This window comes from Zootoca vivipara, chromosome 9 (genome assembly GCF_963506605.1).
Source record: "Zootoca vivipara chromosome 9, rZooViv1.1, whole genome shotgun sequence".
Taxonomy (NCBI): Eukaryota; Metazoa; Chordata; class Lepidosauria; order Squamata; family Lacertidae; genus Zootoca; species Zootoca vivipara.
In genome coordinates this window covers 29,397,673-29,423,899 of record NC_083284.1, presented here as the reverse complement: position 1 = coordinate 29,423,899, position 26,227 = coordinate 29,397,673, and the positions used below count along the sequence as shown (strand labels likewise).

The 26,227-nt window shown below is 39.8% G+C and overlaps 1 protein-coding gene across 1 annotated transcript in view; it reads right to left on the bottom strand.

The window, feature by feature from the left end:
* AFG2A (AFG2 AAA ATPase homolog A) overlaps positions 1 to 26,227 on the bottom strand; it is a 153,154-nt gene that overhangs the window by 11,430 nt on the left and 115,497 nt on the right. The window lies entirely within an intron of this gene.

Here is a 26,227-nt window from a genome sequence, read left to right as displayed (position 1 = left end):
AAGGAAGGAAGGTGGCCTGCTCTTGATGGGGTTACACTCCCTCTGAAGGAACAGGTATGAGACATGGGGGTTCTTCTTGATTCATTGCTATTGCTGGATGCTCAGGTGGCCTCAGTGGCACATCCACTTCAGCTGGTGGTCCAGCTGTGGCCCTATATAGACAGCAATACTCTAACTTCTGTTGTCTATGCTCTGGTAACCTCTAGGTTAGACTACTGCAACACGTTTTACATGGGGCTGCCTCTGAAGATGGTTTGGAATCTTCAGCTGGTGCAGAATTCAGTGGCTAGGTTGCTCACTGGGGCGAGATGGTTTGAGCATGTAACTCCAATTCTTCCTTGAATACACTGGCTGCCAATTAATTTGCAGGCCCAATTCAAAGTGCTGGTTATGCCCTATAAGGTCTTAAACAGCTTAGCACAGCAGCTCCCCAAGGACCTCCTTGCTCCATATGAACCAACCTAGACCCTGCAATCATAATCCGAGGCCTTTCTTTATGTGTCTCCTCCGTGAGAGGTCTGGAGAGAAAGGGGAGGCCAATGAATAGCCGCATGTGAAAATTGAGCCCTTCTATTTGATCTTTCGAAACATATTATATTATTAAGCCTAGAGGAAAACACACATATAGGATCTCAGAATTGCATACCAGCTTTGAAGAAATACTGAAATTATCAACAAAATAGTAGTAATTTATGCCCTAGAGCCACAACTGAAGGCTAAGTGACTTTGGGAAAATATTGTCATATGAACTTAAGTTTACAGCTTTTGCAAATATCACATGTACTTTATAAAAATAAGATCCGTTTTGTGTCTATATGTATGCTTATCAAATATCCACATGATACTTGTTTATCTCTACTGATGCTTATCTAGTTGTCATGTGTTTGCACAGACCCAGTAAATGAGAGACAGATGAACTGTGTTCCCAGAATTAACACATGGACCATGCAATAAACAGAGAAGATTATTTGTGTTAGGCTTTTTATGAGGTTATGCCAAATCCTTGTACACTGCATAAAGGGTCTTTTAGAAAGATCATGCTCATTCTCAATCATTCTGATAAGAATTAACACCCACAAGGTATGTTCTGAATGTAGCTACAGGGCTAGTTTCCCTTTCTTCTGTTGTGATTTTTCAACTATACATGAAACCTTTCCAAGCAATATATTAAATGTAAATTCCAATTTAACATTTGTAACTACAAGCTCTAAATGCAGCTGCTTTCCAAAACATACTGATTTGATACAGATCCCATCATTCTGGCAAAGGCATGGCAGGACTGCACCTTTAACAAAAGAATTCTGTAACAAAAACAAGTTTGCACATGCTGGGATGGAATATTTTTAAACAACAAGCCCTGCCAAGTGCTAGTTTCAGCTGTATTTGTGGAACACAACTGCATACATGCACTTCAGAATGAAACTAAGTTTCATTTCTGGAACCCATCTTTGGAATAATTACTTTTTTGAGAAAACCTACAAATTAAGCCACATATTCACTTTAATACCCTTGTGTTATCTCTAGTACAGGCACATTCATATACCTGGATATATAAGCTCTTGTGTGTACTGTATGTAGGGGGTATCACTTTCAAGACCAGGCAGATCATAGGGTCATATATCTCAGCACTCAAAGGATCTCATTGGGAAACACTTGTCAGCTGTGGTCAGTACAGTTCAAGATGATGATGACTGACAGAGTCAAAGGCAAGCTGAAAAGATGACAGACTAGAAGGCAAACCATATTTTGAAACACTGCAGGAACCAAGTATGAGTAAGCCTATGGACAAGAAGATTAAGTGGTGACACTTTAAATAAAAAAGAAAGCAGAAGTTAAAAAATTGAAGTGTCCAGACTATGGGAGAATATATTTATGTTCTCATAAATTCTTATTCTTAAAATAAGGTCATCAATGCAATAAGTTGCTTAAGGAAGCTATGCACTTTCTCAGCTCAAACTTAGAAGTCCTATCACAGATCTCCCACATCTTCTAATTTGGCCATAATTCTTATGTCCATTGATACAATGAGTCAGAAATTAGAGCTAATTTTTATAGATAACATTTCCCTAAATACCAGGTTGTACACATACTATATTGATGGCATTCAGATTTTGGTTAAAGTTTGTGGCCAGAATAGGGACAGAGAAGTGTCTCCAATTTCCAACTTGCTGGAAACCTTGGGTGGTTATAGTGCATGTGTCTTTTCCCAAGAAATTCATAAAAGAGATGCCAGCTGCAGGCAACCATCAAAAACACTTTCTGGAAAGCTGAAGAGCAGGAAGATTGCAAAGCTCTAAAATCATCACTGCCAGAATATATAATGTTCCCTCTAAGAGATGAAAGTTTCTGCATTGGGTTATGAGCAGAAAGATGTGTTTTGGCCACAAGCTTGTATGCCATGATGAAAAGCACAACACTTACCTGCCCCCCAAAATGTGGAATAACAAATACAAGTCCAACTCCAACCCCCTACACCAGGCACCCCCAAACTTCAGCCCTCCAGATGTTTTGGATTACAATTCCAATCTTCCCCGACCACTGGTCCTGTCAGCTAGGGATCATGGGAGTTGTAGGCCAAAACATCTGGAGGGCCGCAGTTTGGGGATGCCTGCCCTACACCATCACTCTAAAGGCAGGAAAGAGATAGCTAAAAGATGGATGACAATGTCAGTTTTTCCTCAGGGTGTAAATCAATGGAAATAAATGTTTTCTGCTATTATGGGAATTAAGAAGTGTGTGTGTGTGTTTTCTTTGCACAGATCTTAGCAATTAAAGAATTCTTATAATACAGCTATTAAAAGAATGAAGAAATATGGAGGTCGGGCGGCGGGGGGCAGCGGCGGCTGAACTACTAGATTGGCATGTGGATTCTAAAAAACTGATGCATCCATGCATGGCTTTGTCAAGAACAAACTCTGTTTATCTTTGTTTTTCAGTCCCCTACCTTGTCCAACATACACAAGTCAGACAGGCATAATACCAGTACATTTCCAAGACTGTATGACGTTTGTGTTATTTTTGTGCTAAAGAGATTTGACAACATCTTTGAAAGGATCAAGGGGATCAAGCTTCAGAGTTTCTGTTGGCTTCCTTCACACAACAGTTCTATATTTACTCAGATAGGAATGTTAAAGATAGGTACATAAAACCACTGGCTTATCTGTATCGTGGATTTTATGAGCAAGGCAGTGCTATGATTCTCCAGATATGAAGTGTAGCCCAGGCCATTAGGACTTCCATGATTTTGAGTTCACATGGCCTTCCCTATGAAGCATGAGTCTCATAAACTCCATCCTTCTCATTAAGCTAGATTCTGTACTTGGAAAATTCTTTGCACAGCTGTATTTCTTGTACTGTGGCTGCCTTGCAGCATCCATCTCCCAAGCTAGAACCTGGAAGAAGTAAGGGAGGAATTGGAGAGAAAGTGAGGGTTCCAGTTCTTTGTGCCTATCCTAATAGCTTAGGTAGGATTAACAGGGAAGGGTTCTGGGTGTTTGCTCTTTTGCCACAACCATTTCCACAGCCCTACCTAAAACCATACAGGGAAGTGTGCAGCTACCCAGGGAGGTAACATAGAGGCAACTCCTTGGAGGTGTGAGGAGATTAATTACTGGATTCCTTCTCCTTAGCTTTACTCATCACAGAAGAAATGTAGAGGAGTTGTCAATGATTATAATAATGCTATTATTGCATGGTTATGATTGTGGAGTTTCTTGTATTGTCTTTTTTACCTTGATTTTTTTGATTGTGATTTGTAAACCACTTAAGATTTCTGTTGAAATATGAAGCGGTTAAGTAAGTTAATGAACTTAAGAATAAAAAGAAGTGACAGCAACATCTACCCTGTTTCATGAAGATGCACTTAGAGAATCATAGAGTTGGAAGAGACCACAAGGGCCATCCAGTCCAACCCCCTGCCAAGCAGGAAGCACCATCAAAGCATTCCTGACAGATGGTTGTCAAGCCTCTGGTTAAAGACCTCCCAAGAAGGAGACCCCGCCACACTCCTTGGCAGCAAATTCCACTGTCGAACAGCTCTTACTGTCAGGAAGTTCTTCCTAATGTTTAGGTGGAATCTTCTTTCTTGTAGTTTGAATCCATTGCTCCGTGTCAGCTTCTCTGGAGCAGCAGAAAACAACCTTTCTCCCTCCTCAATATGGCATCCTTTTATATATTTGAACATGGCTATCATATCACCTGGCATCGTTTCCAGGCCTTTGACCATTTTGGTTGCCCTCTGGACAGGTCCCAGCTTGTCAGTATCCTTCTTGAACTGTGGTGCCCAGAACTGGACACAGAGCATCTGGTATTCTGACCAGAGCAGAATACAGTGGTACTATTACTTCCCTTGATCTAGATGCTATACTCCTATTGATGCAGCCCAGAATTACATTGGCTTTTTTAGCTGCTACATCACACTGTTGACTCATGTCAAGTTTGTGGTCTACCAAGTCTCCTAGACCCTTTTCACATGTACTGCTCTCAAGCCAGGTGTCATCTATCCTGTATTTGTGCCTTTCATTTTTTTTTTTTTGCCCAAGTGTAGTACTTTACATTTCTCCCTGTTAAAATCCATTTTGTTTGCTTTGGCCCAGTTCTCTAATCTGTTAAGGTCATTTTGAAGTGTGACCCTGTCCTCTGGGGTATTAGCCACCCCTCCCAATTTGGTGTCGTCTGCAAACTTGCTCAGGATGCCCTCAAGCCCATCATCCAAGTCATTGATAAAGATGTTGAATAAGACTGGGCCCAAGACAGAACCCTGTGGGACCCCACTAGTCACTTCTCTCCAGGATGAAGAGGAGCCATTGATGAAAAATGTCTGGCTTGTAACTAATATAGGGCTCCTGTGAAAATATCAAAGAATATAAGCAAGTGACCTTGAGAAAGACAGAGCAGATAGGGGAGAGAGCATGACCAACTGAAGGGAAGTTCAACAGCATTAGCATTTAGAAGCGTTTAAGTGTAAACATAAAGATAACTCAGATTTGCAGTCACCAGATTCACACATAGGAATAATTAGAACTTCAGAATGCTAAAATGTTCTGCTAACAAACATGATGCACTGCTATCCATTGCTGGCTTCCTCCAAAGATTTAATGTACTGCATAACATTCCAGATTATTCAAAAACTCCTGAAACTAACATTTTCCAGTTCAGACCATTAAAGAGGAAGAAAGCAGGGGGTTCTTTCACCCCAAAACATATACAATATTAAAATTTCATTGCCAAACATATATGTGATGTGCTTTCCAGAGTTAATTTTTAATTTCCTGACTATACCGCATGTGAAATTTTCAAATACTTTTGGCACTCGTTTCATGACATATGTGCACCTTATTGCAGGAAAGCAGAGTCAGCCCGATATGGAAGACTCCAGACTAATTGAACAATCCGTGTGACTATAAATGTTTCAAACTGAGTTTCAGGAAACAACAAAACGTTACAATCCAAAAAGAATTACAAATGCAGTATAATGGTTGCCACACACTTCTCAAAATCGGCTCCACAGTAAGAGAAGGCAGGTGTTTTAGCCAGCTTACATACAAAACTGATGATTTTCTGTTCATGTTTATAAAAGCCACAATTCATAACTGACAGAAGGCTGTGAAACTTGGCACCTTCCCTCCTACATAAGATTTCCCCCATGTATTCAATTTATTTTGCTTTACTTTAAGTCACCCTAATTATGCCAGCATCTTCAGCTGATGATTGTATTAGTCCTGAAACAGTCCCTAAACAAATGAGAGCTTTGACTTCCATTGTTAAAAGTCCTGCTTCCAATTTTTGGAGTAGGAAATTAAATAACTTACAAATGAAATACTGGGCTTAGGACCAAACATTTGAACATCGCCCTGTCCTTTTCAGAGCAAGGAGGAAGCGGCTGCTGCAGAAGGGACAAGCCAAGAGAAATAATGTTTAACCTCAGACCCATGTGAAAGTGATTTGAGATAATCGAAGGAGTCTGCAAATATGCTAAAAATGGGACCACATATTAACAGAAGAGCTATACCAGGAAGTGAGAAATGCACTGGGCCCTTATCTTCACGAGAGCTATGTGGGGAAAGTGCTGCTATGGCAGGAGTAGTAGTGAAGAAATCTCTTTTTAATTTAAAACTACAAGATCATGATAACCTGTCAAGTCCTTTTCCTGTGTCAAGGCTTGGTATACAAAGGAACATGGATTTCATTTTTTTTAAAATTAATTTTTATTGATTTTGCATATTAACAAAGCAAAAAAAATAAACACATAAACAAAAAAATAACATATTTTCCTCCTTCTTCCGACCCACCCCCCATGAGATCCCTCCTGCCACCAGGTATTCCCATGGACAGTGCGCAGTCGAAGGTGGTGCTTCTTATAGTTGGGCTTGTCCCCACCCCCCTCCTCTCCCCAGAACCCCCCCCTGCCACCGAGAGATCCTAGGGATATAAGAAGAGAGCGGGTGGGTATTCACCCAACTATTTATCTAAACTTGATCAAAAATCATCCAAAAAGAGAAGAAAAAAAAACCACAGGAATAATTAATAGAAAAAAAAAAAAGAAGAAAAAAGAACAGCTGCAAAAAAAGAAAAAACAAAAAAAAACAAAAAAAACAAAAAGGAACAATTATTAATTATTCCTTTCTTTTTCTTTTTTTTTAAATCATTGTCTTATTATGGGCTTCCCCTACCTCCCCCTTTTTCTGATTTTCATTTTTAACTCCATTTTAGCAGTTTTTTTCTCATATTCCCCATTCTATTTCCCAAACTCTCTAAACTTACTTCAATAATATCCTTATTTCTATTAAATTTATTTTCTAACATCTTTTCCCATTCCCTCCCTCCCCTCCTCCCCCCCAGCCCTCCCTCTGCCACCGAGAGCCCCAGAGGAGAGAAAGGGAGAGGCAATGGTTCTTTTTCCAATTGGGACTTCCCTCCCTCCCCGCCCTCCCCACCCCAGGAGCCCCCCCTGCCACCAGGAGCTCCCCGCGCGCAGAGGGCCGACAAGAGGTCCAGAACCCCCAACCGTCCCTTCAATCATTCATCTTACCAAATTCTCTTTTTTGGTACTTCTAAATAACTCCTAAATCTTATTCCTAACTTATCAATTTTCCTTTTTTTTCTTTCCCATGCCCCAATTTCCCCCCCAGAACTCCCATAATTTTAAAAACCTTTTTACATTCCCAATTCTAGATTTTATCTTAATCCTCAATTCTTTCCTCTCTATCCCCTGATCCCGGCCTTCCCCTTCCAGTCCAGCAAGTCTAAAGTCCGTGATCCAGTTTCCAGTCCTTTTATATCCATCCTATTAAACAACAAATATTCCTCCTTCATCCCACCCCCTTCCTGTCTAATTTTTCAATCCAATCTTCTCTGTTCTCTCCCCCCCATAAGTCCCTTCTTCTTTGCATGATGTTTTTCTTGTGAGTTTTTTGTCTCTTCAAAAATTCTTGCTTGTTCCCCTCCTGAGGGGGGTTAATTCCACTCTCAGCTAAGTCTTTATTCATTGGCAAGTCCTGTATTTCATCATCATTTACTTCAATTGTGTTGTAAATCGGTTCATCTGTCTGTTTTTCCTCATGCACCATTTCTTGAAGTATTTCATTCTCCTGTAAATCTTGATCTTGGTTTGTTCCTTCCAATTGTTGTTGAGTCTTATACATATTAATTCTCATTTCCCACAAGATTCTCAAAACTTTCTCCTGGAAGCCAGGTGTGTAATCTTCTGTTGGCATTTTTCTAGCTTTTCAAGGGCAGAGCAAGACTTGGAAAACAGGAAGTGGTTACAAGTTGCAGTTCTTCCACCTAGCCCAAACTGGATCCAGTATATTCTCAAATATCGAACCAAAAGTTTTAAAATGTCAGTTCCTTCCTTTTCACTCACCCCATTATATTCCACTCGCTGTTCTGTTCGGGGTGCCGAATTTCGGGGTACAGAGGGGGTCTCTTCTTCAGCTAAATATGTTTGCAGGGATTCTTATTGTCTATAACAGTTCTCCCCCCTAACCCTGCCTCAGGAGGAGAGTCTTTAGTCAGTCCTTGGAGATATTCAAACAATAAAGTTTTTGGCCCCCGGCACTGGGATTCCTCCTTAAGCTGCTTTCCTTATTAGATCAGTAAGGGGGAGATCGGCTTCCGTTTTTTAAATCTCACCCCCATTCCAAATCTCAAATCCAATTTTAAATCTTTGAGTCCTTTTTACTCACGTTCTCTCAATTTCCTGACTTCTTCTTTGGAAAAATCCAGCGCTCTCCGCCTCCGGCACGGAGCTTCTCCCTGCGAGGGTAGCGATGGTGCTCCAAAATGGCCCCCGCGACTGCGACCCTTCTCGCTCCGGAGCTCTTATTAGAGCCTACCGGAGAGTTGGGGAGTCGGGATTGGGGCGCTGCTTGGCTATTTCTGCCCCCAGAACGCGCGATCTGGGGTTCTTTGGGGTGCAGCGGCGCTCCCGCTGCTTCCCCCTCCCTTGCAGAGACGGGTCGCCTCGGAGCTCGAGACGGACCCCGCCGGACGGCGCTGGCGCTGAACCGGAAGCCCAGGAACATGGATTTCAATTACAGGAACAAAGGCTGCATTCCTAAGCACACATAAAAGCATAAGAACCACCTGCTGGATCAGGCCAATGTACCATATAGTACAGCATCCTGTTCTCACAGGAGCCAACCAGATGCCTATGAGCAATTCTCAAGACAGACCCAAGCACAAAAGTACTCTCCCCTCCCATGGTTTCCAGCAACTGGTATTCAGAAGCATTATCTGACTGACTGTGTAGGCAGAGCACAGCCATTGTGGCTAGTAGCCACTGAGAACCTTACCCTGCATGAATTTGTCTAATCCTCTTTTAAAGCCATCCAAGTTGGTGGCCATTGCTGCCTCCTGCGAGAGTGAGTTCCATAGTGTAACTATGCATTGTATGAAGAAATGCTTTCTTTTATCTGTCTGGTATCTTTCAACATTCAGCTTCATTGGATTTCCATAAGTCCTACTGCTCTCTATCCATTTTATCCATGCCATTACAAACTTCTATCATGTCACCTCTTACTCACCTTTTCTCTAAACAAAAACGTTCCACATACTGGGAAATATAACCCATTAAGTTCCATAGGGCTTGTTTCTGAGCAAACACACACAAGGTTACACTGTAAGCTTATTTTTTTAAACGTTAGACTAATTTCCATTGTTGAAGAAGTGTGCAAGTTTTCAAGTCACACAGGATGTTTTTAAGATGTTTTACAGGTAGGTGAAAGCCACAGAAGCTGATATTCAAATAACACAAGTTCAGTCACCTCATATATACAGGGACGGCTTAATCATTATCTCTAGTGGCGCACGGTGCCACAGCACTGGGCTCCTAGGGGCGCCAAGCTGGCTCTTTTGCTGCAAGCTCTGCATGAGTTCAGGGCCAAGCGAGGCACTGAGGCAGCTGCCCGGCTCCTCCCTGCGCTTCTGGGATTGGCATAGGGCTGCCAAGGGGCCTGCCCAGTGGCTTCATCATGCTGAGAGGGGCTTTCTCCAGCTTCCTCAGGCTTCCAGTGAGGCTCCGAGTCCCCGCCCTGCCCCGAAAGGAGGAGGAGGCAAGGACTGCATCCCTCCCAGCCCCACGTCCCCTTTTGCTGCCTTCCTGGGCAGCTCCTCCTGGATCCAAACTTGTAGGTGCCAAATAACACAACAGATGTGGGGATCCTATTCTAGCTCTATTTTTTTGCCACCTTCAATCAAAGGAAGAGACTATCCTTTCGTAATTTAATATTTGAATAATTTAACAGTTAATATTTTTCCATATGGTACAGAGGACAACTTAAAAACCAAACATAAAAAGTAGCCAAGAAAGAAACCATCTGGGCAGATAACAGGCCTGAATTTTAATGTATTTTGGTCTATGATGGTATCAAGCATGCAGGTCTTACAGGGTGATAAACAATCCCCCCTCCCAAGAATGTTTCCACCATAAATTCATTTACACTAATGCCTATAGATAAGCTGGCCCAATGTTGTTTTAGTATTCAGTTAAGCAGCAAATAATTCAATTTTGCTTGTGGGAAACTATTTCCTAAGTACCTCCTGCTACACACTGTGCTAGCAGTGGTTGTGTAAGAAATTAATTAAAGTGTTCCTGTTGCAAAACATTCTGGAGGATGAACAAAAGCACAGTGAAATGCAAGTAAACAAAGGAGGGTAAAATATGCTTACCAAATGTTCAATTTTTTGGCTGGGCTGTATACTAATTTTTTGCATTAAAGGCTTCCATAATTAAAAACAAAACAGCAGCAGCAGGAAGAGGAGGCAGTACAATCAGCAGAGATAGGCTATCCTCAATTCAAGACCTGGGTCAGGATCCTAAGAGCTACTAGCCTGGGTCCTAGCCTCTCAACAGCCAGGGCATCCTGGCTGGGGTTTTTGACTTTTTGATTTAAGCATCTAACTTTAAGGATGTATCATAAACTAGTTTTTAATAATCCCCTCTATTTGGTAAGGGCTGCTGTTGTCCCAAGTGGGCAGGATAATCTAGTTTATGGAACAACTTGTACAGTTCTTTGGATGTGTACCCCAGTGAACTTAGCTCCACTGAACACGCTTCCCATGTGGAACCTAGACTGTTCTAAGTGTAGTAATGGAGTTTATGGAACAACTTGTACAGTGTAGTAATGGAGACATCAAGCTGTTCACTGTTTAACCGGCCCACAAGCCGCCCCTGAACCAAACCAAACCGAGCTGCCTGCTCGGTGAGTCCCCGCGCAGTGCACTAAACTGGCGCAGCACGGCGCAGGGACTCTCTTCCACGCTTTTAATTAAATTGAACACATTTGTTATATTTTCTCAGAATATTTATTTTCTCAGAAAAATAATGTACACACACACACACGGTTCATCTGGAAGCTGTATCATTTTTCTGGTTTCATAAACATAAGATGACAAGTTTGTACTCATTAGTCAAGGTATTGGAGGGCTACTACTTTTGCATCTGGGCATTATGCAATTCTTTGTTTACATGCTGTTGCTTTGTTTATAAGGTGTAGAAAGAGTACTGACTTATATCAGGGCATTGTAACATTCCCTCCATTACATTCTGTTAAACATTCTGTTTAACCATCTGGTGTGGCGATTTAAAAGAACAAGGATTCCAGCATCCATTTCTTTACTACAGAAATGACACAGTGGGATTCATTTCCAGATAAAGGATTACGGGCAGACTGCTTTCTTACAAACTTATCTAAACTCTGTCTACTCCACAACATCAACACAATATTTGATGAGTAAAGCTGTTGGCAACACTAGGGCAACATCACAAACCATTGTGATACAGTAGGGCTGCAGGCAGTGCCAATTTTGAAATCCATAGTAAAGTTGGGATTAGTACAGATTTCCAAACCAAAGGTGACGTTCACATGCCATTTCATTTGCTGCACTCCCTGCACGATGAAATTCTTATGTAACTTCAATCTACTTTAAAGCTCTTTGGGATGAGACAAAAGATCCATCTAGTCTAGCATCCTGTTCCCCACAGTGGTCCACCAGAAGCTTCTAGGGACATGGAGGCAACCTCAGTTTCCCATTGTTGACAACAGCAAGTGGTACCCAGAGAGGCCTTTGATTCTAGAGGTGCTAATATTATTTATTTGATTTCTTACTTCCGTTTACCACAAGGTCCAAGGGTGGGTTGCAGCAATTTAAAATACAGTATTAAGATCAGTCTAAAACAAATACAGTTGAAGTAATAGGATGGGCCCTAAAATATATGGTAGCATATAGGTATCATGACTTGTAGTCACTGGTAGGCTTATCCTCCATGAATTTGTCTAATCCCGTTTTAAAGCCATCTCAGCCAGTGGCCATTACTACATTTTATGGTATCAGTGTCTTGTATTATACATACATGAACTCGACAAAGCTAAGCACTCAATGGGTAAAGTAGAATATGTTGATAAATCTCTCCCATTGCAATCAATGGTATGTATGTGCAATTTGGGTTGCCTCCTTTCCATAGGCTCTACTGTGCATCAGCATGAGTTGTAAATAGCAACATAAAACAAGCTTTGTTGAAAAGCTCCCCACAACCACACCTAGGGAGGAACTACATATCTTGACAAAGTATGTTCCCAAACTTGTTTCCTGAGATAATGCAAATGGAGGAACATTTGTAGGGAATAAGTGGTAGATGGGGAGCTTAACTTTATCCAAACACGCCAATTTCCTCCCACAAATGCCCTCCAGAAGCCATTATCTCTGGTCTTGAAACCCAGGTGGGGAAATAGGGTTTTTTTTTTAGGGAGTGGGAAGCTGAATGCTAAATTGGTGGGTGCAGGAGAGTTAAGAGCACACACATGCTGTCAATTTTCCCATTACAAGACAAACAAACCCAGAGTTAGCAACCCCAATCCTTGTCTTGAAATGTGCTGTTCTACCTCTGCTTTATTTACCTACTTTGTGTATGGTAGTCATACCATATGCTATTACATAGCTTTATGCAAACAGTGTATGCAAACTGCACTTTAAGTTGTTTGAACTTCATTGTTTATTTCCTTTTACCTACTCTAACCCGCCAAAAAAGACCACTGAAAAATTGTACATGGTTAATAATCTTTCATAACCTTCATATTTTTATCAAACTAATGAAGAAATATACGACTGTGTGAGCCTATGTTGAAGTGGTATTGGTACCCTCTGCTGTGTTAAAGCTTTTAGATGGATATACGGTCTTAATACTTAACAGTGATGTGTCTTGTGGGTTCACTTGGGATGGGAGGATGTTATTTCCACTTACTTTATTCCATCATGCAACTCTTTGGAGATCTATGGGAATGTCCCTTCCACTTTCCTGTCTAGGATGTATGCTCCTTTACTTCTTCCATAGGAGAAATGGTGTTTGGAGCAGCCCATTTTGCAACCAACCACTTTTGTAAACCTGCAGTTCCTTGTTACTGGGTGTTTCATGATCCATGATTAAATTGGGATGATCTGCACAGGAATCTTGGGTGTATTCAGGGAGAGTGTTCAATTTTCACTTCTCACACATTTACATGACCCACCATGTCTGTATTGCACATTCCCTTATTTGCCCAATCAATACTACATGCAAAACAGGATTCAACAAATATACCATTGTGAATACTAGTAATGCTTGCAGTAAGTACAAATCAACACCTGCCATTCTGGTTAAGAAATAAATGTATCTTTAAATGGCATTAGTAGTGCAAAGCATATTTTTAAAAGATTCCTATCAATTGCAATTTTGCAAGTCAGTTCTACAGATCAAGCATACAATTAGTTTCTCTAAAATATTCCCTTTGCTATGTTGGAATGGCCCTTCTTGAAATCAATCACATGTAAGCACTATACCAAGCGGAATTAGGATGGAGAACTATAAATTGCATGAACCAAAAATGTTTCTTATTCTTTCTTATACTGCTGCAGCAACATAAACAAAATAGTCCCAGTACGTTAGCTTGTCAGAAAACAACATGCTTCTTAAACCATATGGCTATTATAATGATGTTTGTAACATGTAGCCAAATCACACAATGTAACTTGAGCAATTGTCTACATTCTATAGACTTCTGGCAACTAAAAATATTTCTCAGTACTATGTTTTTGGGTCAGTTTACACTATACTTTAAATAATTGATTACAATAGGTATGGTTTATTTTAAAGCATTATTCCTCATCATTTCAGAATCGCATCATCAGGTAAGCACACAAAAAGCTGCCATATGATAATTCTTGGCAGAATAATACTGCCATTCATACATTTCTGGCTCTTCTACAATCTCACACCTGAAGATGTACATGGCCAGAATAATTATAAAGGCTTCAGCTTTACTCCTTCTACTGAAGTATTAAGTATTGAATTTAATGCACCTTAACCAGGTTATAGCTTTGACCATGCACAGTTAAACAGATTGAATGAAATATTGAAGAGTTAACAGCCACTTATTAAATACCCAAAATGGGGTTTATTTTTACTGACTTTCATTGATTTTACTGTTGTAGTTGCACTATATATGTGTGACCTTGTAAGCCCCTCCTTAAAAAGGTTGCATAAAAGTATTTTAAATAAATAGTAAGCAGATGTTTTTCCTCTGTATCCACACTCCTTTTGGTTCAAATTGTGAGCTTGGGTACTTTTCTCTCACATGTAATGTCTTTATTCATACAGACAATGGGTAAGAAAAGCTCTAACATGATGAGAATAGCTGCCCCCAAAGTCTATCATGGAAGCTGAGGGTCCCTTCTGCGCAAATTTTTGGGTCATGCAGGGGGCTGGAAGGAGAAGAGAAGAGAAACCGGAAATCTCATTGTGCATGCAGATTTCCATTGTGCAAGCAGTCATAACTGGATGTCACCCAATGTTATTAAATTCTTTTCTGGTTTGTTTTCTTAACAAACAGTGAAGTTATATGGGCAATCACCTGCTTTAGGAAGTGTGCTTTGTGAGCCCAATGTATGAACTCATTCTGTACTGTACCGCAGAACAGGAGGAGAAACAGCAGCAAAACAAAGATGAATGACTGCTACCAAACATCAAACTCAGAACGCAATCCTGTCTGTTATCACAGCTCTAATATTAGTATGTATATTTGCTTCTGCTGCCAAATGTTATCAGTGTTGTTCTGACATGCAGGGAACAACCTGTTCTACACGGATAATAACTGGGTAGGAAATGGCTCCCGTTTATCTTTGTGACACTCATAAGGTAATTTTATCCACCGTGGATATCATAACGTAAATGATGATCATTTGAAAACACTTGGGATACTTGGGTTTCTGACAAAACTAAAGCCCTATCTTCAATCAGAAATGAGCAGGAGGATGTGGTGGTAGATCTCAAAATGCCTTGGGTTATCAAAATATTTGAGGTATGAGACATGCACACCTGTTCTGTTTTGTATATAAGTCTCTCAGAGCTGAGGGCTCAGGCATAATATTGAAAAAGACAAAGTGGAGGAGATCTATGGCTTTCAAATTCACTCAGAATTGTTAGTCAATAGTTTGAACTTGATTTTTTTAAAAAAACCAATGCCTAAAACTACGTAATTGGGTTAAAACTGGGAAATCAATGAAAATAAAATTGGCAAAAAGGAAAAGAAGAAAAGGAGGCAGGGTGTAATGGGCTGTAAAAGGTGCACAGAGGTCAGGAATGTAACCTGGTGCAGAATTGCCATTGTCTGTACCACGTAATACTACTTCTTTTAATTAGTGGTATTTATTTTATGGGATAAAATGAGTAAAGAAATCAAGGCAATTTTTTTTCAAGGGCATTACAATTAATCATATCCTTTCAGACAAGAGGGAAAGCAGTACAGGCTCTAGAAAGGCTTCAGTGTGGATGCCGCGTTGAAATGAATGAAATCTGGCAGAGTAGCTCTTGGTGGATGCTGGCCAATATGCACAACCAGAATGCCTTCACAGTGGGTGAATCAGCAGTAAAAGCTGTGGTTCCACACACCTTCACTATTTCCTAACGCTAAATATCTTCATATCATGACTTTAAAAGCTCTGCAGACATGTTACATTTGGCTACAGCCTCTGTACATGCAGGAACAGCCAAGTCCAGTCAGGAGGTTTCTTAACTTGAAACGCTCAATTAATTACTGCAATATATACAGCACAGATTTATGGCTTATCAGGGAAGAAGTTCAAAACATAACATCTTTTGTGACAACCAGATCTTCATTTTTTTCAGAAAATAATTATATTCTAGAAAGAGTTTATCTGAATAAGACAGATGGCTGATTAAAAGGCAGGCGTTAGAGGATGAACAGATTATAAAAGGCAGTATTAAAAATGAAAGGCCACCCCTCTCTTAACCAACCATCCAAACTATCTGGCGTAGTTTATCATATATCAGAGGATCTCAGGATTTTCCACATACTCATTTAATCTCCACAACAACCCTGTGAGGTAGGTTAGGTTGAGAGGCAGTGACTAGCCCAAGGCCACCCAGTGAGCTTCATGGCTGAGTGAGGATTTGAGCCTTGGTCTCCCAAGTCCTAGTTTAGCACTCTGTACCTAGTTTAGCACACTGCACCGGCTCTTATAATCTCATCCTTTAGGTTAGTGCACTGGTGTTTTAAGGTGTGTGTTTGACTGCACTTTACAGCTTGCCTGTCAACAAATGGTGCCAAAGCAAATTACAAAAAATGTCACAATTAAAACAGGTACAATTGACGTTATAATAATAAAATAAAACCACAGAGCAACCCATAACCATATGGCTTGATCACATGGCTTATTGTTTGATCTTGTTGAAATTTATTGCTTGAATAAAATGACATGATCTGTTTATTTTAATGAAGAGCCATTAATAAATACCTATGTGGCTTTCAGCTGATGGTGTCAACAAATCTGTGAAAGGTAGAAGTATGAGAGCCCAGAACACGTAGAAGTTCCTATCTTATACAAATATACGGTACATGTTTCTTTATATGCAGCACTTGGCCCTTGTGACTGGGAATTTCATTCAAACTAATATACCATGTTTTTTTAAAGCAAGCCAATACATATTTTTAGCTTTGACTATGCAATGAGGCTGATACCCCCAAAGTCCCACCGATTTTATTATTCTTGTTTATTATTTATACATTAGACTACCTCTAATGAGAAAGCCAAAGAGAACCGTTTTGTAATTTGGATGCAGAACAAAGCAACCTGTTTTCTGATAAAGAGTGGTATGTGTATGTGTGGAGAGAGAGAGAGAGTAATGTAAATTGCTTAGAGCAGATTACTAGAGCTTCCTTATAAGCATTTTTTTAATTAAGAAAATGTCTTTTAGCTTATCACTGAAAAGCTTGGGATACCTTCTTTACAACTTCCAATAGCAGGTGCTTGACCAAGTGAATAACATACAAATAATGGTGCCTGTGAAAGATTGAGGGCACTAGGAGAAAGGGACGACAGAGGACAAGATGGTTGGACAGTGTTCTCGAAGCTACGAACATGAGTTTGACCAAACTGCGGGAGGCAGTGCGAGACAGGAGTGCCTGGCGTGCTATGGTCCATGGGGTCACGAAGAGTCGGACACGACTAAACGACTAAACAACAACAATGGTGCCTGTAGTCCAGGGGTCCCCAAACAAAGGCCTGGGGGCCAGATGCAGCCCAATCACCTTCTAAATCCAGCCCACAGATGGTCCGGGAATCAGCATGTTTTTACATGAGTAGAATGTGTCCTTTTATTTAAAATGCATCTCTGGGTTATTTGTGGGGCATAGGAATTTGTTCATATTTTCCCCCAAAATATAGTCCGGCCCCCCACAAGGTCTGAGGGACAGTGGACCGGCCCCCTGCTGAAAAATTTTGCTGACCCCTGCTGTAGTCTATAACACGGAATAGTCCAAGACCAAGCAGTTTCCCAGAAACAAGACTAAGTCTTTGTTTTTGTGGGGGCTTTTGGTTATTGGCTTTAAAGTCAATATAGCATATATGTATGCTCTTGCTTTCTGTCAAGCATATACTCTGCAAAGCTTGTACTTCCAGCACTATAAACTTAAAGAGCGGCAAGTCTTTCTGATTATTTGGGTTACCTGATCTAGCATAACCATGACATATAATCAGGTACCTTGTACCTAAAAAATCCCTGACAGAGGCTAACTACTTAATAATTTATAGCAGACCCTCTTCAAACTACAATACACACCCAGCACTTTGGGGAGGGGATGGACAGACTGATTAACTAGGCCAAACTGGTACCCAGGAACAATCTATTGTAGGACCAACCAACTTAGAAGGCAAAATGAAGGCTACTGTTGTCACTTATAATTTCTAGCTGAAGCCCCTCAAACATTTCACCAATGATCTATCTATAGCACATCCTGAAAAATGATACTTCCCTTTCACGGGGCTTGAGCGGTAGCACCGTACTTGCTTACTGACAGCCCTCAATCTAAAACTGCTGCTCATCACCACCACCAACAGGTCACATAACAGGGATATGGACCCAGGGACTATAGGAGACAAGAGATGTCATCTTTGTCTACCTACTCTGGACCTTATAATATGCTCCACAGCATCAGGCATTCATTCACCTGCTCATCTTCAGTGTAATTTATTATTATTATTATTATTATTATTATTATTAACCTTTTCCCCATACGGGATTCAAGGTGGCTTACATATAAAAATAAGAACTGCTAAGACTAAGAGCATAGAAATAACAATCATTAAAAAACAAACAAATATGTCACCAGAAATGACATCTGAATGGTATCTGAAGATGGTCTCTAAGGTGTTGCTGGAAGGAATTTTTTTCTTTTGTTTCGACTAAGTCAGACCAACACGGCTACCTACATGTAACCAGAAATGACAGTAATCTAAAGCTGATGGGGGGTACATTTCAATCTCTCCTGGCAATGTGTTAAGTGGCTTTAGAGTGGCAATCTTGGCAACTGCAATGTGAAAATGACTGAATTCATGAAGAGGGTCAGTGGACTCATTTGTGGGCTCAACTGAGACAAAGGATTATTAGCACATTGTGTGTGTCAATTGCATTATCAATACCAAACAAATGTTTTGTGAATTACCACTGCTAAGCAGAGGCAGTGATAATTACTCAATTTTCTCCATTTCATTTCCCTCAATTTTCTCCAATTTATTTCCCCATTTACAGTTTCCTCTTATACAGTAAACACAAGCCATATAGATAGATATTGGGGTTGAGATACTGTAATTCCTGATAATACTTCATGCATCTGATGAAATTGGACTGTAGTCTTCAAAAAGCTTATGTTGTAATAAATATGTTACCAAAAAGCTCTTTGTAGCTTTCCCGACAGTTATGTATCCTAGAAAATGTTCAATGAATGAGGCTCTAGTTTACAAACTTTTGTATGATGCTTGTGCCACTGCAGATGACTTTACAGTTTTTCCTATTGATTAAATTTCAGCAAGGTAGACTGTTAAATTCATTGCATTTCAGTAGGTACAATGTACACTTTTCTCTCTTTTTTCTTTTGTCTTTTTAAAGTTTGAAAGTTTAGTACAAACAGATATGTACTAAGAGGTAGGGAGAACAAAGAGGTCTGGGTGAGCACCTCAGCCTCTTTTCTTTTGGCTCTGACCCCCCCCCCCCCCCGGCCGGCCTGACCATTGACCTGGCCAGAGGGTGGGTCAGAGGCCAACCAGAGCCGGTGGGTGCCCCCCCGCCCAGGTGAGCCCCGCCTGGTGATGCAAACACCGCCCATCTGTGGGAATGGGAGGGTGGATATCTGAACTCTCTATCAAATACTCTATTACCTTCCACATAAAAATAAATTTGGTTACAGCAAAACCATCTCAATTACCACACTGCCTTCAAGAGAAAAAATAGATTTCTATTGAAAATGTTTGTGTTCTGATTTGAATTGTTTTTACACATCAAATATAGCATGATTAGACACCGAAGTCCGAAGCAGATCATTTTAAATCAAGTATCTATAATGATAATCTATAAAGGCAGATTGTGGGAAAGACCCCTGGTGCTATCAAGCTGGGCCTGATGGAAGCAGCTAAATGGCTGACTAGGGTGTTAGTTCAGCATAAACATCCTATCTTAATTAGCCTTCCAACCTTCAGGTAGTTATATAACCTAATGCCAACAAGAGTAAGAATGCAAATCTCAGTAGTAACTGGATGTCAAGGAAGTGGTAGAGTCCACATAAAATTGCTCCTTTAAAAAGGGGGAGGATCTTTTTCTAAAAACCTTGAATTTAATAATGAATAATGCATGATTAAAAAAATTAATTTAAAATAGTGTAAAATAACTGATGGGAAATTTTTTTCAAAATGAAGTCCCAAGAACTACTGTTCCCACCACACTCATTTTTACACCTTGGCCATGCCCACTTTGACATGAGGACCCTGCAGAGTTGATCATGGGTTAATGTGGCTCTCAGTCTGAAAAAGGTTAGCCACCCCACCTACCCCCACAACATAAAAGTGCTGCATGCAGAAAACACCAGGCATTTCACTATTTGCTACAAGAACTAAGATTATGATAGTACGGTAACTATTTCTTGAAGAGAGTAAAACTGCTCCCAAGGAGCATGAAAAATTCTCAAGGCTCGCCAGTGTAATTTGATTTGTATTTTTTTTAATGAACTTGATAAAAATAGCCAAATAAATATTAAATATGAAACTTACTTAAAAACAATTAAAAAGCCAGCCTGTAAAAACAAACAATAGCAACTTCCGAAAGAGACCATTTCCTTCTAGAAATAAATTCCCAACAGCTTATAAACAGCAACATGTTTTTCCTTTACTGGGAACCACTGCTAAGTCAGAGGACAATAAAGAAGCATGCCCCCAGGGAAGACTGGGATGGGGGGGGAGGGGAAGCACAGCTGGATGATAGATTGCTACTTTCCGACTTTCTTTTGTAGCCTCTACTAAGTGACAGCAGCCCCCGTGGTGCTGGCGACACACTTCCTTCTCCTGCATTCTACACAGAAGAGTTTTTGAGAACTTTATGTGAACAAATGGAGGACGGTGGGGAAGATGGAGGAGATATAAAATTAGTAAACAGCAAGTGAAGACCTGTGAAAATCCACTAACGTGTATTTCCTCCTTTGCAGTATAGTATTCATACCGATTCCATATTCTCAAGCACATGCATATAGATGCCTACCTGGTGGCTAAGCATATTCCCCAATAGGTTTCTTGACCGGGGGGGGGGGGTAGGGCATCCAGTTTTTAAATAATATGGAGTTTAATCAAAAAATCTTATAGGGAAATCCCTCACCTTCTGGCCTGATTCTGCTAACTCAGAATCTGGACCAGGATACAAGGATGTGGTCTCATTTTGCCAGTTGTGGGCTATTCCCCCTCCAGGGCAAAGAATTCAATCCAGTGTTTCTCTTGTCTCCAGGACGGGGGGGGGGGGGGGAAGAGACAAGTGTATCCCCTCTCTCCTCCTTCCTGGATAGCTGACTGCTGCCTCCTTCGACAATATTTGGAAGAGGTTCACATAATTCCATTATTACTTGACACTAGTGGTGGGGCGGTCTGGGGGGCAGGAAAGAAAAGTGGCGAGGCAGTCTCAGTTCTCTGCTGGCATCATACAGGCATTCTACAGATACACATCAAGCAAGTTTATCAAGCTTCCTATCAATTTCTTTATAGTACAGCTACAGAAATTTGAGCTATTGAATGAAAGTGCAACAAGGCCCACACATTTCTTTAAGGCTTCGTGTGTGAGAGAGGCTGATATAATGGATTATAATAAGTACTGTTATACTACATTTTTCCTGTGCTACATTTTTCCTGTGTATGAACAGTCAAGGTTGTGTTGCAAATGTAATTGAGAGTGAGAGAGTCTGATGTTTACTTGGAAGTATGTTTACTTGGAAACTCAATGGGGCTTTTCCCGAAAAAGATTGTAAGCGACTCCTGAACCAGAATGGAAATGTAATACAGGAATACCTCTTGGGATGTTTGGGGGCGGGGGTTGTAGTTTCCAAAATAAAATGATCCCCAGTGCTCAGCAACAGGCATGTTTGCCTATGAATTTTGCAAACAGGTTTTATGTTTTCCTTGATTTTTATGAAACAAACAGACGAAATACTGTATAGTAGAACTCGGTGCAGAGTCATTTCCAGTAATAAAACTGTCTACGTTTTCTTTACTGAATGTAAGAGGTGGTTGAAATCAGCAGCATCCTTCCTCTGGACTTACATTTAATCAGATGTGCTTTAAGATTGAGGTGAGAGTTGAGCTCTACAATATATGACTTCATGGCAACACAAAGATGCCTTCCTGACATCAAATAAGCACCATTGGTGCAGCATGAGTGAAAGTTGATCAGCATTTTGTTGTGCATGCTGTGTGCCACCCTTGTGAGTTATTGCTCGGCAAGGAAGATAGAATTTACACCAAGTCCTCTAGGTATAAGTGATAGATTTATAGTTTCTACTTTGGTAGGCATGGTTATATGATATGCCATATAACATGATGCCAGCCTTGGCTCTCACACTATAAACTGTCTGCCATAAAGTTAAGACTGTCTCACATCTTAATTTTCCATAAACATATGTACCTCAAAGAGATGCACTATACTATAAAGCAGGATGTTTCAGTTTTTATTGTTCTCAGCAGAATGTTTCACACACATGCTTGACCAGCTCACGAGAGTTGTGTTTATAACTACTTCTGAATTTTAAAAGGAATTTGCTTCAGAATTGGAAGGAGGAGATGATAACTAGGCTCTGGTTTTCAGAAATGTTTAAATGCTATTTTCTTTCATAGAAATCTTATAATTTATTCTATATATTTCCTCCATAGTTCGGAGAGAAGAGATTTAGGACAAAGCAGATCAGTCGTCCTTTTAATTTGAAAAGAAAAATGATGTAATAAACTTCTTTTAAAAGTCATAGTTAGAATAAGGATCAGCATACGTGCTTATTAAAAGAAGGAATCAAGTCTCTATTCTGCCAAGACATGTTTCATCTAAACTCACCCTTTTATTGTAGATAATGTATGATAATTACAATTATATTATCCTTTCCGGATAAGAGTGTTTCCGAATGACAGAATTAGCAACCTGACATCTGTCAGGATTCACATGATTTCATTTTTACTTGCAACAAACAGTTCTTTAGGGCTTCGTGTGCAATTTTAATTACAACACCAGAAAGCAAATTAAGAAAGCCTATGCTGAGCTTTATAGAATAAGCAGCACTAGTTTTATTGAGACAAAATGTGTGCAATTTAAAGCTGGAAATTACTAAGATGAAGCGATCCCTAAGAAACTTACACCACTTTCCCTAAAATATCCATTTTTAAAATGATAATTTTGAAGTAGTGAATCAAAGCTTTTATTTTATAAGAAATGACGTAACATAGCAGCTACTGAACTCCTATAAGTAAACTAGCTTGGTGCCTAAATAACCCTAAAAAAGATGAATTTTAGAAATCATGGCTGAGTTTAAAGGGCTGCATAGGGAACATTATTATTATTATTATTATTATTATTATTATTATTATTATTAAGTTTAATGCAGTCTCCATGCAAACAAACAAACAAACAAACAATTATGGCATTAAGATTATAGCATCATTTTACATAATCTTAAGGCATTAATGGTCAATATAAGCTCTCCACAAACATGGTTGCAAAATTGGTGGGATAAATTTGCTATCTATTTCCCTTATGTATGAAAAGAAGGGGGAACCAGACTTCATCAAACGTGTTTCTCTTTATAACACCTTTTGCTAACACTTCTACCGGTAAGCCCAGTTAGGGGATAGGGAGCTTTTTATAGGCATTAAGACCCTTCTGATGCACCAGCTTCCTACCACAATTCCCTATACTACCCTGAAAGTCATGAAACCCCTTAGAATGGCATGTGATGCAGTTGTGTATAAAAAAGAGGAAATCCAAGAAATGCATGCACAAAAATATTTGGTTACTCGGGACTTCTGGACCCTGAACCTTGTGATTAAGCAAAGAACTACCCAACATAATACTGTATCATTAACACTACTTCAAATCTCATTTGCAAGAATCTTTAGAAATTCTGAAGGCTGAAAGTAAGCTTAAAACTTCTGTTCATTGGCATAAGAACTATTACTTCATTTCAATTGCTGTTTCTGTGGACTGATGAAAGGGAGAGGAATGTAAAAATTAAACACTATAAGGTGATTTATGCTTTCTACCTTTTCATTAGCTCATCATCTTCTCTAACTCTTGTTCCTTCAGTGGAAAGAAAAGGGGAACATTTGTGCTCAATATCCTGCTGCAGACTTGTTACATCAAAAGGCATGCAATCAGAAATGTTCATCGCAAAGTTGATCAGAATAGAAGAAAAAGGTTTCTCTCCCAAATGAAACTAGAGATTACAGGTAGCAAGGAAACTAATAACAAACACACTATGAGATACAGCTACCAGTGCTCCTTTATTTGGAGGACTGAGGGTGGAATTGCCTCTGCCTCTCACTTCTATGGCAAGTTATTTCTTGTACATGGGCTTTCTTGTCTAAGCTATGCAGCTATTACTTTTAAAAACTACTTTCAAAGCTAGTCAACGAGAAATCTAAACATGAGGCACAACTAGGATTTTCTTCTTTTTCTGGGATAGATGGCAGTCTGCTTTGGAAACTACGGTGTGTTTCCTCACAATCTTTTCAGAAGAAAGCAACCTAAGTACAATATTGGACAGACTGTTTATTTTGGATGTCAGTTTATTGGTTGTTGTTTTTTTTATAAAAAAAAAACCTGTTAAGCAAACAAATTCATTTCCAGCAAGTTCATGCTAATTTAATATATAATTCTTTTTTTAAAAAAAACCACAATCACCTGTTTACTAATTCCATAATATTTTATAATTCTGGAAAACTGCTTTCACTGAGCAAAATCTGGTAACTATTTCAGATAAATATTGACTGATTATACTCTCTTACTTACATGGATGTATCTATGGAAGATGTTGTTTGTTGTTATATGGAAAATGAAAACCAGTAAGGTGCGTTAAAAAATAATAATTCAGCACTACGTGAATAGTAAAGTATTTGCACTGCTTACAGCCCTGATAACTGGGGTTGCAATAATTCTGCTTTTTGCTATAAGCGGTTGCCATAAATCAAGTATCCTGAAGTTATCAACTAAAGTGATTCCTTTTTGGTGTAAAATGTAAAATGGTAAGGCAGGGAACTAGAGATATAATGAGATAACGCTTGTTAATGAAACAATGGTCTGAAAAGCTCCTCTAAAAGGCTCTAAGAAATGGCTATTGTGGTTTTCATATAAACATACACACACATATAAATGTAGTGTTATATATAAATTTAGTGAGACAATTTCTGGGTGTTAGTTGCAGTTCTATTGGCCTCTACCACCAATTCTGAACAACAAATGGTAAGGTCAATCAGTACATATATACCATATGCAGACACATTATATATAGATCTACACACTCACTGTGATTACCAGATAAAGCCCTCTTGGTTGTGCTTTGTCCTGTGAATATTCATATTATGACCCCCTGATGACAGGCTTTCTTTGTGGTGGCCCCCTTATGGAATGGTCTCTCCTGGATAGCTGGCAGGTGCCAAATAGTACAGATATTATATTTGCTAGTAAAAAAAACACCTATCTGTTCACTCTGTCCTTCCTGGATCTTTTATATGTTATAGTCATTTTTATTGTTCATTACATAAGGCAGGTGTAAATCTTTATACTCTAATGATGTTTAATGTGTTTTAGTGGATTATATTATTTTTATATTATCTTGGTGACACCTGGTTTAAAGATGGATTTTACAATTTAAATAAAGAAATATGAAATCACTACAACGAGTAGGGATTTAATAATGGTAACTCATCCGTTACTGCTGCACTGGTCAACTTTTCATTTTGTACATCATTGTAATCCAACAGACAGCTGTTCTCTCAGAGCACATCTACATATGACTGTCTCATGTTCTCAATTCAGTGGACAACCAGAAATATACAAAGCAGTTCTTGATAATACACATACCACAAGTGGGGTGCCACAGGGTTCTGTCCTGGGCCTGTTGTTGTTCAACGTCTTTATAAACAACTTGGATTAAGGAATTGAGGGGATGCTCATCAAATTTGCAGATGACACCAAACTGGGAGGGGTAGCCAAGTGTTTTCTTGATTAGGTCAAAATTATTATCTACTTGCATGACAGAAATTAACATGAAACTCATGTGGCGCTGTGGGTTAAACAACAGAGCCTAGGGCTTGCCAATCAGAAGGTCAGCGGTTCGAATCCCTGCGACGGGGTGAGCTCCATTGCTCGGTCCCAGCTCCTGCCAACCTAGCAGTTCGAAAGCATGTCAAAGTGCAAGTAGATAATTAAGTACCGCTACAGTGGGAAGGTAAACGGCGTTTCCGTGTGCTGCTCTGGTTCACCAGAAGCGGCTTTGTCATGCTGGCCACATGACCTGGAAGCTGTACGCTGGCTCCCTCGGCCAATAACGTGAGATGAGCGCTGCTACCCCAAAGTCAGTCACGACTGGACCTAATGGTCAGGGGTCCCTTTACCTTTACCATGTAGAAATCATCATTTGCTATGGGCCTTGATCTTTCAGCGCAAATCACAGCATGCACACATTATTTATGTAATCTGCACACAGGTTTCACATTAAGTGCTACACAGAAATGCTTTCACTATAGTTTTTGGTTCTTGTTTTTTAAATGTGTGAAGAATTTCCACAAGTGTACCTAGGGTCCTTGTACCACTGGCAAGGAGCTGTATTGGCACTGTCACCCCAGAAAAAATCACTTTACCGCAATAGCCACATTAGAAATTACT